Source organism: Silurus aristotelis, assembly GCF_946808225.1.
Source record: "Silurus aristotelis genome assembly, chromosome: 2".
In the NCBI taxonomy this organism is placed as follows: Eukaryota; Metazoa; Chordata; class Actinopteri; order Siluriformes; family Siluridae; genus Silurus; species Silurus aristotelis.
The window spans coordinates 37,062,962-37,079,544 of NC_139575.1; the positions used below are offsets into that span (position 1 = coordinate 37,062,962).

The following is a 16,583-nucleotide window of genomic DNA, read 5'->3' on the forward strand; positions in this document are numbered from 1 at the left end:
CGTCTTTGCTAATCTTAGATGCATTTCATCATTGTCTATTCCTGCTTCCTGCGCCCCCTCTGAGAAGGGAAGTTGAACACAAGCATGACTGAAATGGGAACCGTGGTGAGAGAGAACACAGGATGGACGCCCTTCCGGGGAGGGGGTATTATTTGATTTGGAACTTGGCCAGACAGGCACTCCCATTCCCCACTTAACACATCTCAAGTGCAGGCACAAAAACGCTCTCCCACTTTCATCCCTTGTTGCTCTCAGCTTCAGGACAAGCACTCTGCAGGTTTTGGAACTGGTGGTGTCTCTTACTTCAGCTTGGGAGCACTCAGATTTCTTTTAATGTGGGTTGTTTGGGCTAAGACACCCTAAAAGCTCTATTCGCTTTGGATTCGTTTTCATGTGGAGGTGTGTAATGTCATTACACAAGTCCTCCTTCTGAAATTCTGGGCCCATCTGCCATATCGTTCATTTTTTTAAGACTGTGTACATGCAACTGGAACAATTACACTGTATTTCACCTTCTGCACAACAGGAAGCAGATGGAACTTCAAAAAACGTCCTGGCTTATTCAAAACGTTGGTATAGATTGCGTAATATAGTGTCGAATAAAAATAAAATTAAGAATAAAGAACATAAGTTTTTCACTTCTTCTTCCTCTTCTTCAGTATCAAGTCACCGTGTGAAAATAAAGCTGTTTTAAAAAAAAATAATCTAATCTAATCTAATTTTATTTGTCACGTGCACATTCATACAGAGTACGATGAGATGTAGTGAAATACTTTTTGTACTGAAGAATGTACATGTAAAAAGAATAAGAAGGAGAATATATAAAAGTGAATAAATACAAAAGAATAAATTAGAAGTATTATAAGAAGGGATGGGTATGGATATGACAGAGATATTGACAGTAGTCTGGATTTAAAGTGTCACAGTGCCATTGTCAATAAAGTGCACAAGTGAACATGCACAGCCTACACACACACGTCATAATCATGTGACCTACTAAGTTCAACAAGCCAGAAACCCAATAATTAACACCGATGTCCATACACACATTTCATGATCACACTCCCATATATGTTCTCTTACATTTTAGAAATCGTGGGAATGGTCTAGAATTATTATTGGCTTCGCTTCACCTGGTACGTGTCTGAAAACCTCATCCTGTCCAAAAAATCTCGAGTCAACAGCTTTAGATGCTCTTCTCAGTCTCCCAATCCAAAAACAACACACACTATCTATAAGAATGTTCATGGGGATTCTGGTGATATCCATCTCCTAACTAGTGTCTTTTCCACATCAAGTACAACCTGCTTGTGTCTCAGGGAGGAGAAAGATGCTGGCTGTGTTAAATGAATGCGTCCTAATGCTCATGCGATCCTTCGCAGAGAAATTACAAGCTGAAATTGACCTGATCAGGAAGAATTAAGTGTTAGAACCATGATTCAAATCAACAAGTACACATCAATATCAGTGGTGGACTTTTCTGTACTTTAGGTTTTCTGTGTATCTGTATGTATATGTATTTCCATATAGCAGACTTTTACTGTGACTTCACTACATTTCAAAGACAAATATTTTACTTTTTACTCAACTGCATTTGTGAAATCAGTCGTTCCGTTTTACTTATGAGGATAAAAACCGGTCAAACACACAGCGAGTCACCAATCGGGGTTGGTTTTAAACCTGTTCTGATTGGCGCTTGGTGTATCTACTGATCACCAACATACAGTTCAGCATCAGTTCAACATCAGGACATTTAGAGAGGAACAAATGATGAAGAAACTCCAGATTCGAACTCGCCACAACACACGTGACCTCGTTTGTGTGATTTTTTATAGTCATTTTTAGGTTTTGGGATAATGGTGGCCTCATGATAATTGTAATAGATATCAGTGTTTGCCTCAATACAATCATTCTAGTAATGGATCAGTGTGCTCAGAGTCACATTGGAGTCTTTTCAAGTAAACCGAGTTGATTAAACGGAGTCTTGTGATAAAAATGGTAATAGGAACGTGGTACTTTGGGCTACTCCCATCGTTGACCCCATCACGATGAATTCTCATCATGCGGTACGATTGTACAAGTGTATCACGGACGATGCGATACAAAACAGGCCCAATGACACGAGTTATCGACTTCGAGAAAGATCGAGCTGCTACGGCGCAGCTTGTTTACAGACATTTTTTAACATTAAACGCGTCCATTAATGAATAAATGCTGCAACGTGTTGTTTAAGATCAATAGAACCCTTCTGGATGTTTTGGAATTGGAAAAGAATTAACTCTGAGGTGCTCGTAATCGCTGTGTTTGAGCCATTTTTCTGTAGCAACATGCCCTGAGGTGATTTAGTTCTTACTGACTTACTACTAATGATGCACATTTCAGCCTTTTGAAACTTCAGGAAGACAGAAGAAAAGTTTTTTTTTGCACTCTCCTGAACCGTCGTGTCTATTGTCGGTCGGCGACGAGCCATTGTGTAAAAATCAATGTTCATTTCCAAGCTCTGTTAAAGACTTCTGAGGGGGGGAAAAAATGGCCTGATTGCTCAAGAGGATTCTCGGGTCAGACGGAACCAGGGGAAGCGGTTGTTAATTCTCAGGAAGGAGAAAAGTAAACCGGTGCATCAGATGGCACACAATAAGGCATGATGATCTCTCTCTTTCTCTTTTTCTCTCTCGGTCTCTCAATACACAGAATATTCAGTGCACATATGAATGGTTTTTGATAGACCTAATTAAATGCGGCCCTGCAGAAAAAAAACCCCTCTTTATCTCTTTCCGTCTTTCCGCTCTTCCACTGAGACTCCTGGGGGAACAGAGGCTGTGTCACAAATCACAAAAGAACTCGCTAATTACTCAACTTATCTAAATCACGGTGCGAATTAAGTCGTTTATCATTCATCTTGAATCTCACTAAGCAGCCTTATTCGTGACGATTGATTATGCTCGATGTACAGCTTTGACGTTACACAATAAACGTCTAGTGAAAGCTCAAAAGCCGCTTATTATTAATAAATTCTGAATCGAAATTCGTTTACAAATAACAGATTTCATTTGCAGTGCAAAAAAAAGTCACCTTCAAAGAAACCATACATTAATCCAATACCTTGATCACGATTAGATTCTAATAAAACTGACATTTTTACTTATTACGAAGGATTACAATGTGCTATGGCGCAATCACACGCGTCTCCTTAGCAAGGAAAAGCAAAACTACAGAAATACTTTGGATCTATCATCATCATCACCGGACAGAGTGTCTTCAGGAGAAGATGTCAGTCGCAGCTATTCATTAAGAACCTCAAACTCGCCGTGGAAAAAAGTTTTCAATCCGATTATTATTAATATCAATTTGTAATAAACACGTTTCTCCCCAATGAGCGAGCGCAAGGTAACAGTCAGGAGAGAAAAACTCGCTGAGATGAAATGAGGATGAAAACTTGAGAGGAAAGAAACCAGTCCTCGTTTGTGTGACTCTGGATAGTGCCATTATAGATCATTCCTTTCTATAATTGTGTTATTTGTGGTCAAAAAGAGGCAGTTGTTTAACCAGAGGTCTGTTCTGCCGAAAGTTTTTAATGGGAAATTTAATCACGGCCAGAAGCTGCATTGCCGGGACGGGATGATTTTGCGGTCTTTCACAATTGTGCGATTCCAGTAAACTTACAAGATCGTTACAAATCGCACTGTGCAACATGGATCTAATAAACGTGGGTATGACATTTACATTTACCGCATTTAGCAGACGTTCTTATCCAGAGCGACGTACAAAATCTTAAGATACCATCAGCCTACAACTCAGGAGTTCTTCTTTTAAAACAAAGACAAAGCAAATAGACAAAAGCGAAGAGAAATGTCTTCACCCATCACTGGAATATAGCCAGTGACTCCACCACCTTAGTGCCAGAACAGGGAAGAGCCTTGAAGTATATTTACCTCTTACCCTGAGAGAAAGTGGGACCAGTCGAGCAGTTGACATGTATGTAGAATGTACGATGAATTGAATCCGAGGCCACAATACAATATCAGCGTGCTCTATTTCTATAGAACATCATTAGCATGCACCATTGGTACACAAATAGAGCTGGACGAATCACACCGTTTTTCTGCGTAGTGAAAAAGTGGTGGAGGAAGAGAATATGGATCCAATCATGGGCAATATGGGATGCGTTTTTTGTAAAGGTAGTGTAAGTTAAGCATGCATTAACATAGGCCTAGCCTAGACCCAAGCCACATATTGAACTCCTTTCAGCTCTATTCGCCTCCATGTTATTCAAGCTTTAGTGCCATGATGCGTCAATGAATACCTCATTTTATGTTCCATTTTTATTGGCAAGACAGTAAATGTTGGTCGTAGAAGCAAACACACCGTCTTTAGTCAAAAAAAGCTTACAAGCCACTACCAAAGAAATCTTCATGTTGGTCATCAATGTATATCAGGCTCTAGATTTGCCAATAATCTTAGGGGAAAAAAAAAACATTTTTGGGCTTGGCGATATATTTGTTATAGGAAAAGTCATAAATGTAGTCGATTCTATGACCAAACACTGAGGGTAAAGATCATTTTAGGAAACCTTTTCCTACCAGGGGTGCCAATAATTCCAGAGCTGACAGCCAGTGAATAAGTTCCTGGTCGTACACAGAAACAAGATGTCTTTCTTTCTAGAGCAACAAAAATTATTCTCCTGATAAAAATTCCAAAGCAAGATACATCTTCCTTTAAAGAGAAAAAGAGAAGGTGATCATTTACAGTACGATTGTGTTTATTACACCATTTATCTGTCAGCAAGAGAACCAGCAGCTGCTATTAATATTCTTAAGATCATTAATGGGAAAAAAAAATCGTTGGAGTGTAAAATGGAAACGATTGAAGCGTCTGTTTACAATGAAAAGCCTTCCAGATACACTCAAACTGAGTATCTCAAAGATTTCTGTTTACTTATTTACTTAATTACATCTCAGGAGAAAAAAAACTCACTGAAGGAGAGAAATAAAGATAAGCCTCAGTAATTAAATCAGCAAACGCAAATCAGGGGGTGAAAAAAAAACCAGCACTCATGAACGAATGAAATCAAAAGTAGGATCATGACCACATAATCCTCTGAGGTTGGTTTCTTCAATAGCATGGAACAAACACAATGCATGTTTTTGTACAGTTCATTATCCAAATGTCTCCAGAATTATTGGCACCCTGGGTAAGGAAAAAATGCATTTTAAAATAATACAATAGAAATCCAAGTTCAGGAATAGCTAGAGACTTAAAGGGTTCAAGTTTAAGACTATGAACTTTTCAAACCCAAGTTTCTACACAAGAGGTGCCTAAACTTTTTCCTGTGACAGAAACCAAAAAAAAATGACAAGGTCCAGAGACATCCTGCTTCTGCATATGTATATGGCTGGTGGGTGACTAATGAATAATTCATAATAATAATTCATAATAATTAATTAGCCAACCCTTATTATCAAAACAAATATGATACGAGTAAAACATGTATATAAAATAAAATTTTTGAAATACGTCTCTGGCATTGTTCAGTGGGCCGTTCCCAATGTGGGGGTGGGCCATATTCAGCCCACGGGCCATAGTTTGGGGACACCTGCTTTACATCATCATTCATTGACTTCATTCGTGCTTTGAGCTTCTTAATAACTTTCATGAATATATAATTTATCTCTAAAGAGCAAACCAGTGAAGATTGTGGTGAAAGCAAAAACACCCTGAGATTGTATAAGAATGACATTTAGGGAGAAACCATACCTTTGAGGAAACATCAAGCTCATATGAGTAACTCTGACTGCCCATCCATCACTGTTGAGGTTATCATCTGTTCACTGATAGAAAGATAAAACTGTTTCTGGCTACTGTAATCCTAAGCCACTATTACAGGCCTGTTTATATTTACAGTCCGAGTCTATTCTTCATGGTTCTTGAGTGGAAAAAATCCACAGTAGTCTTATGTATAACAGCATATTTTTAGCGAAACTGAAGCTCAAAATCAAGTACGAACGCCAATATTGCTGAGATGAGTCCAAAATGACTGGAGTCATTCAGCCCTAAATGGCAAAAATTGTGATAAATTTGTGTAAATTTTTTTTTTTTTAAGATTTTCAAAAAGAAAATTAACATCATTAACCAAACCGTTTTTATTTTTAAGTGTGATAAGAATATAAAATAATATAATAATAATAATAATAAAAAAGGGGACAAAATATCAAACTTATATGCATTCATTAAAAGTGTAATCATTATTATTAATAATTAATTGTCATTATTCCAAATCGATTTGTGATTCAATAAATCAATGGAGTTTCAATGATCATCGAAAGAATTTCGAAAACAACTCCATTATAATAATTCGGAGCGTGTTTCCATGTTAAATCGATGTTTAGATCGGGAACGCTGCCTACTCCACATTTCAGTGTATTACAGTATATTAAATGCGTATGATTTAACACGATCGATGTGGTTACGTCAGAAGAAAAAGGTTTCAGCTACAATAAATGTAATGCGGGAATTAAAATAAAATGAATGATCGCCCTTCTGGACACCTTACAGAAATATTTTGACTGGGTCATGTTTACATACATGTGTGTTCAGCCCTAAACGGTTCTACAGAACACGACACACAAGCCAAGTTCCTCTGAAAACCAAACCAAACAAAAGATGTTTATCTTCAAGGTTCCTCACACAGTATATTTCCGTTTATTCCTGTCCACCGCACAAAATAATGAGACGTGTACGCAGTGTGAGTGGCTTTAGATAGGCGCTGTGTGTGTGTGTGTGTTTGCACAGCAGAGTTAGAGTCGAAGCTCGTTATCCGGACGGTAACAACGATTGGGTTTGTGTTAGCGTCGTTGTTTCATCGGTGTCTGCAGGAAGCGCTTCGATATTGCTATTGATCACGGAGTCAGTGTGCTGAACAGGCAGGGTGTCCCTTCAAAGACATTTAAGACGCCCTCGCAGCGAGAGGCCGGAGGTGTGGAAGATATATGAGGAACAAAACAAGCTAACGTTACCAGAATAAAGTCGATTATTGCGTCCTGAACCGTTTTTATCCGTTTTTTCGTTTGATATTCTGTAAGAATTAAACACATCATACAATTACGCCATTTGGTAGACACCATTATACAATTATCTCAATCGTACATCTGAGCAGTTGAAGGTTAATGGTCTTTGCTCGAAGGCCCAGCAGTGGCAGCTTAGTGGTGGTGGGATTTAAACTCATGACCTTCTGCGCAAATGTCCAACATGTTAACCACTAAGACTTTATTGCCAAAGTTTGCAGACACCTGGTCATAATTGTGGTATGTGGTTTTAGAGCATCGCATTTCACATTCGCTATTATAATTCCCTCCACTCTTCTGAGAAGATGTTCCACTAGATTTTTGAGTGTGCTTATAAACATATATATTTATCAGCCACAAGGGTGTTAGTAAAGGCAGGTGGTGATGTAGGTGAGAATGTGAGAAGGTGAGGAGGCCTGGGGTGCAGTCAGGGTTCATCCCGAAGGTGCTCAGTAGGGTTAGGATCGGAGCTCTACAGCAGGCCACTCAAGATCTTCCTCGCCAAACCATGTACACCAGATCTTCACAGGTGCACAGATTTGGGTTTCCAAGTTCAAACGATTTTATTATCGTGCATCCAAAGATGTCCTGTATTATATAATAATGATATGATGAGAATTTCTCTCAGAATATTTTACACAACACGCTGCGTCTGCACAGCTGACCTTCTCACACACTCCTTCTCATCATGCAGTCTGGAAAAAGGTACCAGAGCATTCAGGCCATCACAACCAGGTTCTTCCAACAAACCATCAGAGTCCTCAATAAGAGAGGTCGGTTTGTTCGTGTTACTGTATATTGTGTTAAGGTGTTGTAGCACCCTGGTCCTGGAGAAACCTTGGTTCATTTTAAAGTTCTCTCACATTGATCTATAAAGCTAGCATACCCAAAGTTATGCTAAGTGTCAGGCTTAATTGCCATGTTTTTATTGTGTTTAGCACAAAAGCTAAATGTGTTAGTTACCCCTGCCTGGAAATGTCATTCTCTCCAGCTGTGCACGGTGAGGTGGTAGTGTTGATGATAAAGCTCATAAATAAAAAACGAACGTACTGCGAATAAACTCTCTCAAACACTCATGGAGAAAAGCTCTGTGATATAGCGGTTCTGCTGAATCCGGATTCGATTGAATCCGATGCAAACGAGTCCATTTGCATGTGGACACCCGTTTGCTACTGCGGCTTTTTCTCCCGGGCTGCACATAATGAAACCTTTTTTTTTTTTTTTAACAATAAGAGCTATGTGGACTAACTGCATGCAAATTATCCACACACACACACACACACACACACACACACACACACACACACACACACACACACACACACACACATCTTATACACCTGATAATACAAAAAAAACCTAATTAGCTTCCCTGCTGCGCTGTTGAGCTGCTATATTATAAGAATGACAGATGTGAGTGGATTTGTTTTTTCCAATTGCATTTCCAATCTTGTTTACGTCTGAATTACGATGCCACTTAAAACTTCACAGGGGATCCACGAAAGCCAGCATGAGAACGGCCGAGATTTAATTCCACTTCTCTCTCGGTTCTCGGTGTAAGTTTTAAGTACGAGCGCAGCACATTTGTGTTTTGAGCACGGTTGGTGTTCAGACGCTGAAATCTGGGTCAAAGCTTTACGCATCTGTATAAAAAAAGAAAAAAAAATGTGCTGAAAGAAGCGAAAGAAGTTCCATCGAGTTCATTTGAGTTCATTTGAGCAAACGTGCCGGATTAGGAAAAGACCGTAAAAGCCCAGAGCACGGAAGTTTGATTGTATGTTAGTCTATTATGCTGCTTCACACAGTTCTGAAACCCAACAACTCCGTAAATTTGATGTTTTGTTGTAAATAGGGACGATCAGATTGTATGCACTCTTACTCTTACTTTGTCATAGTATACAGCACATTGGTCCATACCTAAAAACTTGCCGTCTATTTATCTATAATCTACACACACACACACACACACACACACACACACACACACACACACACAAACACACACTACACTTACATTATAAATATACAATAACTAATTGCATTATTGTGATCATTCCTTCATGCCCTTGTCCTCAGTAAGCACTTTATAGGTCAGTGGGAATAAACCCTGGACAGGATGAACAATGCACAAACATTCACACACGCATTCATGGCTGGAGGAAATAAAGGATAATTACACAGAGCAAAACCAATTTTTTTGCTGTTTGAAGGTGGGAGGAAACCAGAGACCAATGGGGAATAAAGATTAAAAAAAAACCAAGCTCAGGATGGAACCATGGAGCTCTGGAGTGGTAGAAATAACCACTTCAGTGCAACTTCTTATTCTATATACAATCTTATCCTTTACATGTACACACATTGATGTTAAAATACATTCCAAACACAAAACCCGAACTGAAATAGTCTGTAATTTTCATTGGCATTATGATTCAACTGCAGATCCCATCGATTTATTTTTTTAATAGAGGAATAAATAAACACAACCAAACAATATAGAAAACAGCAGTCTAGACAATTCCTTTAATATGCACCATAATATGCACCCAAACTGCAAACACATACTCCAGAAGAAGGGAGAGAAAAAAAACATTTACAAAATATCCAGTCAACTAATTTTTGAAAGCTGTCATGCAAAAAAAAAAAAAAAAAAAATGAAAATATAAATGCATCCACTGAATGAGAAAAAGTGTGCATTTTAAAAGAAGAGAGGAAAAAACGTGTATTAAATATTACAAAACGCACGTAAAAAAATAAATAAATATATATATAAATAAATAAATAAAAGCACGTGCATTTCACGTGAAAAAAAAAAGTGTAACAAATAAGTGGACAAAAAGAAACACACAACAAAAATCCTGATAGACGCTTGCACGCGCAAAACTCTTCTCATTCCTCTTTTAGATCAAAATCAAACCGGTTCATATGCGTGACATTGAAATCTCAGTGCACGAACGCAAGAACGCGCACGCGCGCACACAAACACGCACGCACACACACACATAGCGACGTGAAGTGAAACGTCAAAACACAACTCACAGTTAGAGCGGCTTTGCTCCGTTACTCCGCCGGTGTCTGAAAGGCGCGTGCGCCGGTCCCTGTTACTCCGCGCGCGCGCTTCTCCCGTTTCTCGAGCTGCTGCTCAAAGAAGTTTGATGACGTCATTAAGGCCAATTAAAGAGGAGCGCGCGATTCCTCCGCCCCCAACCCCGCCCCTTTTATACACTCATATTTGCCTCCATGCTTTTCAGTAAGTATGGGCGATACCAATTATTTTCTTTTGATATCGTCGATATCAATAACAATAACGATATTTTTACGAAATATTTTCATGATTTTCATCATCATTATTAATATTAAATAAACTGTACATGACTTCTTATAATAATAGAAATAATATATACAATATTTCATTAGGAATATCCACCAAATATACATCGGTATAGGCTAGAAATAGATATAGGATAAAAAAAAAGTATAAAATGTTTTAATAAAAATCCAACTGTTTAAAAATGTCCAATTAAATAATTTATACTCAGTGTAATATGTAATATCATGTATTACTATTAATAAAATATTTTAAACTCTGTAGACGATTCTGTAGACAATCAGCTTTATAAAAGAGTGATACGTTTCTCTTCCTTTCACCGAGCTGACCTTTCTGAATGATGAGTACATAAAACGTCTTTACATGATGCCCTTCAAAGCCATGGCGATATAACGCAGGGGTGCCTAATCTTTTTCACAAAGGGCCAGTGTGGGTGTAGGTTTTCATTCCAACCAATCAAGAGACACACCAAATAGTCACTGAAAATGAAAATCATTAGAATTGAACAGGTAGAATTTGGTGTGAACTTGCTTGATAAGAAAGAAAACCTGCATGAAGACAGACCCTTTGTGGAAAAGATTGTAGCTGCTGAACACCAGGTGCCCCGAGCTTGGGCATAGGTGAACACCTGACCACCTCACTCCAGATATATCCCCCTGTATTTACTGGTGTAATGAGCTCCACTCTCATGTGAAATCGTGGCTACAAGAGCATTGGTGAGATCAGGTAGTGATGTTCCAGGCGCCACCTTCTTCATCCACAATGTGTTAAATGGGGTTTCGAAGCTTTAGTGTGCACAGACGCACTGTCATGATGGAACAGTGTTTTGGCATCTTGGTTCCAGAGATGAGGAATTGTAAATCTACGACATACGAAGATGATCTAGACAAGATCAATATTTGGGTGTGAGGATCATCTGTCTACAAACTTTCAGAATGATAAAAAACCCAAGCTGAAAGGAACAGAAAATCGCAACTCTTTCCAGTTTCCCAGTTTGGAATTACAAGTTGAAAGACTGAAGTTTCCCCTTTCAGAGATCGTTTTGGAGTTAACTTTCTCGATTTCTCTAAATTGACATTCTTAGTTTGTCAAAAGGTCCTAAAATAGTCTAATGTCTGCATCGCTTCTCATAAATAAGTGGAAAAACAATGTAATTCATGCGACATTCCCTTGTGCCTGATGTTACCTGTGCAACTTGAGAAATCAACATGCAAATATTTGCACAGATATTTACCCTGAGTGCTGCTCCTGCTGGTAATCAGTGAACGGGACAATCAGTCCCTAATGCTCTCACTTGTGTTTTCTTTACATCTGCATGCATTGATTACGAACCTGCACAAACCCACACAGGATCCGATTCATAACTGTGCAATCAGTGGCGATGTGCAAAACCAAATCCTGGAGTTCAACTGATGTCACACCTATTGGATTAGATCGTGTTTGACTTTTCTTTTTGACACACACACACACACACACACACACACACACACACACACACACACACACACACACACACACACACATGCACAAAATGTTTGACAACTATTAACTGATTTTTTTGTAATCTACCCAAAATAAAACCCCTCACCCTTTATTTCAATATAAGATCAAAGGAACCCTTAAAGGTTCTGTGTAGAACTTTTACATTCATTGTATATGGAACCAATTTCAGGAATACTGGCCAAAAGGGAGAAATAATTGATCCATACTGCATCAGCAATATGGATAAACACACACACACACACACACACACACACACAATTGAAGGTTTTAGGCTGATCAAAACAACTCCTGGCATTGTATTGGGAGACGGGAGGAAACTGGAGAACCTGGAAAAAAGGGCAAACGCAGAGGGAAAATGTAAAACTCCAGATAATAATCCAAGCTCATGATCCAACCCAGGAACCGTGAAGACTTGAGAAATCACAACGTCCTGACATTAAAATTTTACAAAGTTGAGACATAACAGATACAGATACCGATGTGATGCGATAGGATATGATTCACCCTTTTACAATTATATCTTGATATATTTTGTTATTTTATTCCACAAATCGCGATTCAATGCGATACGATGCAATGGAAAAAATACGATGCTCTGCCATTCAATATGGTACAGATTTCTTTGGGGGACAAAAAACAGCAACTCGTCAATTCACTGAAGCGCCTTCTGACTTTTAAAGCATGGCTTCTTTTACAAACACGCCTTTGTAGTGCAAAAAACAAGGAAAAAAGATGAAATAAAACCAGCCGTCTTTTCCTGTTGTGTCTCCAGGAAGATGCAGCTCTACCTCTGCCATGTAAATCTGTATTCTACGTGACTCTTTAATACACGCCTCGGTCTCCGTAGCGTTGTGATTCACGTGGGAGATCGATCCACATAAAAATTTATGTTCACAAATTATTGGTCACGTTCTAAATAATAAAAATATAGAGCATCTACTACTAATAATATAGAAATAAATCTATAAATCTATAAATCGTTTTTTATCTGATGCCAATTTAGTTACAATCGACGCATCGCAATACAAATGCCAACTTGTATCCAATGCACACTTTTTCAACTTGATGCATCACATCAACTTTTTATGCCGACGCACCGATGAGAATCGCTGAATCTTATCGAATATTGTATAATTGTACATAATATATGTACATAATATTGTACTTTAAGAAGGAGAGGAGAGGAGAGAAGATAAAAAGAAGCTCATGGCACAATGAAGGGGTTCTAATCTTCACTCTGCCTCCGAGGGTAAGGGAGTGTGTTTTTCCCACCCACTGTTCTTGGGATTGGCTACAGACACTCACTGGTCTTTATCAGGATTAAGTACATATTGAAGATATTATCAATTGGCACATATTCACTATTATATTTCACTCACTTCTTCTCAAAGCTGATATCATTTATGTAACCGTTTCCATTTCTTTCACTTCTATCATGTCTTCCTTTCATCAGCTGAGCGGTGATTTGTCTCAAAGCTCTTATATTTAAAGACCATGGAACTGAGGAACCCCTGGAGAAACTGAGAAGCATGACTGGAAAAAAAAAAAAAAACTGTGTGTGAATGAGAAATGAATACACTGCGATTAATAAAGTAACAGAGACGTGTTAACAAAACGCTAATTCATGTCACGGTATTAAATTAAACCCAACGCTGCTGTAGGAACGAGGATGCATGTTCGCAGATCTTCACCCCACAGCAGTCCTGACTGAATAAAAGCTGTATATACTGTATATTATTAAAACCTTGCTATGTAAACCTGGGTAATATTTAACCCCCTCTTCAGAGCGGTGTCATTTATCCAGTCCAGTTAACTCATAAACAAGTCCATTAGAGCGATCCGCTAACGAGTCTCACGCTCATTCGCCTGTCTCTGTGCATCGTCTGCAAATGAATTACTCGCGTTGCAGTGCGAACTTGTATCCTGATAAATGGAGACCTCATTTAGATGTGATGAATCGTTGAATACACTACGTTTTTAAGTACGTTTTCATAACGATGAGAGATTGTCCATGGTGGAAGTTTGTCAAAAAATAAGATTAAATCTAAATGAAATGAAAATGAAAAAATAAATGGAATATTCTATATATATATATACACAATTTACTCGAAAGTAGAAAAAGGTGCTATGGAACATATTGGGTAGAAAATGATACTGAACATGACATGATATTGCTACTGTTTTAGATACCTACTTAAGGGGGGGGGGGGGGGCAGTGGTGGGAAAGATCTCCTGTGGCATTCTGTAGTTGTCTTTGTTGGTCTCATTCTATGCCTGAATATGCTCCTGTAGGACTCCAGTATCACATGCAAAGGATGTGACGTCTTGTCAAGAACACTGACAAGTTTCCTTAGCATTCTCCTCTCAGACACCTCAACCACAGAATCCAGCTTCACTCCAATGAAACAGTTTGTTTCCCTGATAAGCTTGTTAAATCTTTTGGCCCCAGCAAACTACACTACAATTTAGAAGATGATGCTGGCTACCACTGAGTGGTAGAACATCTGCAGCATGGTTTTCCAGAAGAGTCCCATTAGGGGGAAACGCAGGCAACTTTGACCCCCATCCTATATATGATCCTATACATGTAGGTCTGTTGTCCAACAAACAATTTTCAGAAAGTCATTTGCAGATTCATGAGTCCTAAATAAAACTGAAATACTAATGATTTCTGACTGAGCAGTGATTATTAAAAGAAAGCTATTGGTGCAAAGAGCTCCATTGGGGCAAAGATCACGCTGCCTCATGCAGCCTACATTAGATTTACAGATCTTTGGTTTACTTCTATTAAGTTAGACACTAAAGAAAAACCCAAACAAACATAACATGCAGGGAAACAACCCGTCAGCGTAAAACTCTTTCCTACATTCCCCTCTTCGCTTTCTTGCTTGACCTCAGTTACACAGCATGTGGAATGTATTACGCGCTCACAAATACCCGCATGTGCACTTCTCTTTATCTGTATACATCACATGTGCTGACTCTGGTGTGGAGAGCACCATGGCTTTAATCTTCACCGTTTGGAGTGCACTCTACAGCAGTAATAAAAATAAAAAACCTTGGGCTTGATTTTACTGCGTGTAAGTGGGTTCTTTCTCGTTTATCGCTCTGAATTGCATGCTCCTTTCTATACCAAAATGCACAGGAAGGATATAAATTCAATGTAAATGATAGAACGAGCGTTTTATTGATTTATCGGAGCCCGGCTCTTTTAATCCATCACTTTAATAAACGCTCATCAACTTTTACGATGCAACAGCAAATTGTTTTCACACACACACACACACACACACACACACACACACACACACACACACACAATCTCTCTTTCCCCACTGCGCTGGCGATTTCCAGTTTCTGATCAATAAGACGGTGTTTCGTCATTTTATATCTTAAACTGTTGTGTTTCCAAGGGAACATGCAAAGATGCATTTTTTGTGGACACCTGACTTCTGTTGGAGGCAAGTCAGATCTACGATTTATCAGCGCAAAATTTTCCCTTCACTTGACTCAATGAAGATCTGCTTTACATGCGTTGAATTTGGTGGAAGATCTCCTACTATAGAGCTCCAAACCTACTGAACACCTTTGGGGGTGAATGTGAACGCTGACTGCACCCCAGACCTCCTCACCCTCTCACCTGCATCACTACCTGCCTTTACTTACACCACCATGGGTGATTGAATCCACACAAATCTCCATAAGCACACTCCAAAATCCAATGCAACATCTTCCCAGAAGTGTGGAGGTTTAGGACAAGAAATTCGTTCCATGGCCTAGGTGCTGAAGCAGAGAAGATAAGTTTGGTCATCTTCGTGATCTACATACCTTGCGTTATGAATTATTATTATGGTTATGCATTATATAAGCCTCATTTCTCTTCTTTCCTCTCATCACCATCGTACAATCGTTCAGCGAAGCATAGAGCTAAAGTGATGGGAATTTACGCCATGCTCCAGTGCTGTTTGGACGCCACAAAAAAAGCTAATTTCTAAAAAAGTATTGGCATGCGGCCTATCTCAATGTTCTACACCAGTCCTCAGAGAAGGCGTCGCACGTTATTGCCTTCAGGCTTTGCATGCAAATGAATTAAATTAGACTGATATTACATCATATCCTACCAAGAAGCACATGGTTTTGTTTTTTTTTGGTTGTATATTTGCATATACGTACAATTAAAATGAAACAGACAAAAGCTTCAATTCCACAGGAATAAATTTGGTCAGTTGCAGCGGCACCTAGAAAATAAAGAGATTCACCACATCTCAATTTACATGTTCATTCTCTCTGATTGTTAATACCCGGTTTTCGCTTTTGCACAAAAGTAGCGCAAAACTATAAGCAGATTAGAGAAAATCTGTGAATGTCTGTGAAATATTTAAGTGAAAGCCCCCAAAACGTTCCTTTTCATGAATATAAAATGGATACGGATTCCTTTCCTGTGATAAATGTTGAGCTGAAGAAACCTGAACACTACCACTAGTGCTTTGGGAAAAAACAAAAATGCTTGGACCCCGCACATCGCACGTGATACACTGAATAGGATTTTAAAGTGATAGAGTGACGTTTTTTCACATAGAGAACACTAAGAGTCCCACAGTGTCATCATGTTGTGCTTGTTCTGTTAGTCAACGTCGGATGGTTCCTAGGTGAAGATCATTCGTTATAGAAAACTGACATCTCTGTGAAAGTAA

At 38.8% G+C, this 16,583-nt stretch overlaps 1 protein-coding gene across 5 annotated transcripts in view; it reads right to left on the reverse strand.

Moving 5' to 3' along the window:
* Positions 1 to 10,212, reverse strand: part of gulp1b (GULP PTB domain containing engulfment adaptor 1b) — a 33,072-nt gene extending 22,860 nt beyond the window's left edge. For all 5 annotated transcript variants that reach the window (XR_014536676.1, XR_014536677.1, XM_083560682.1 and 2 more), the window contains exon 1: positions 10,098 to 10,212. The gene's annotated coding sequence lies outside the window, so the exon portion shown is untranslated. The remainder of the gene's footprint in view (positions 1 to 10,097) is intronic.
* Positions 10,213 to 16,583: the final 6,371 nt, after the last annotated feature.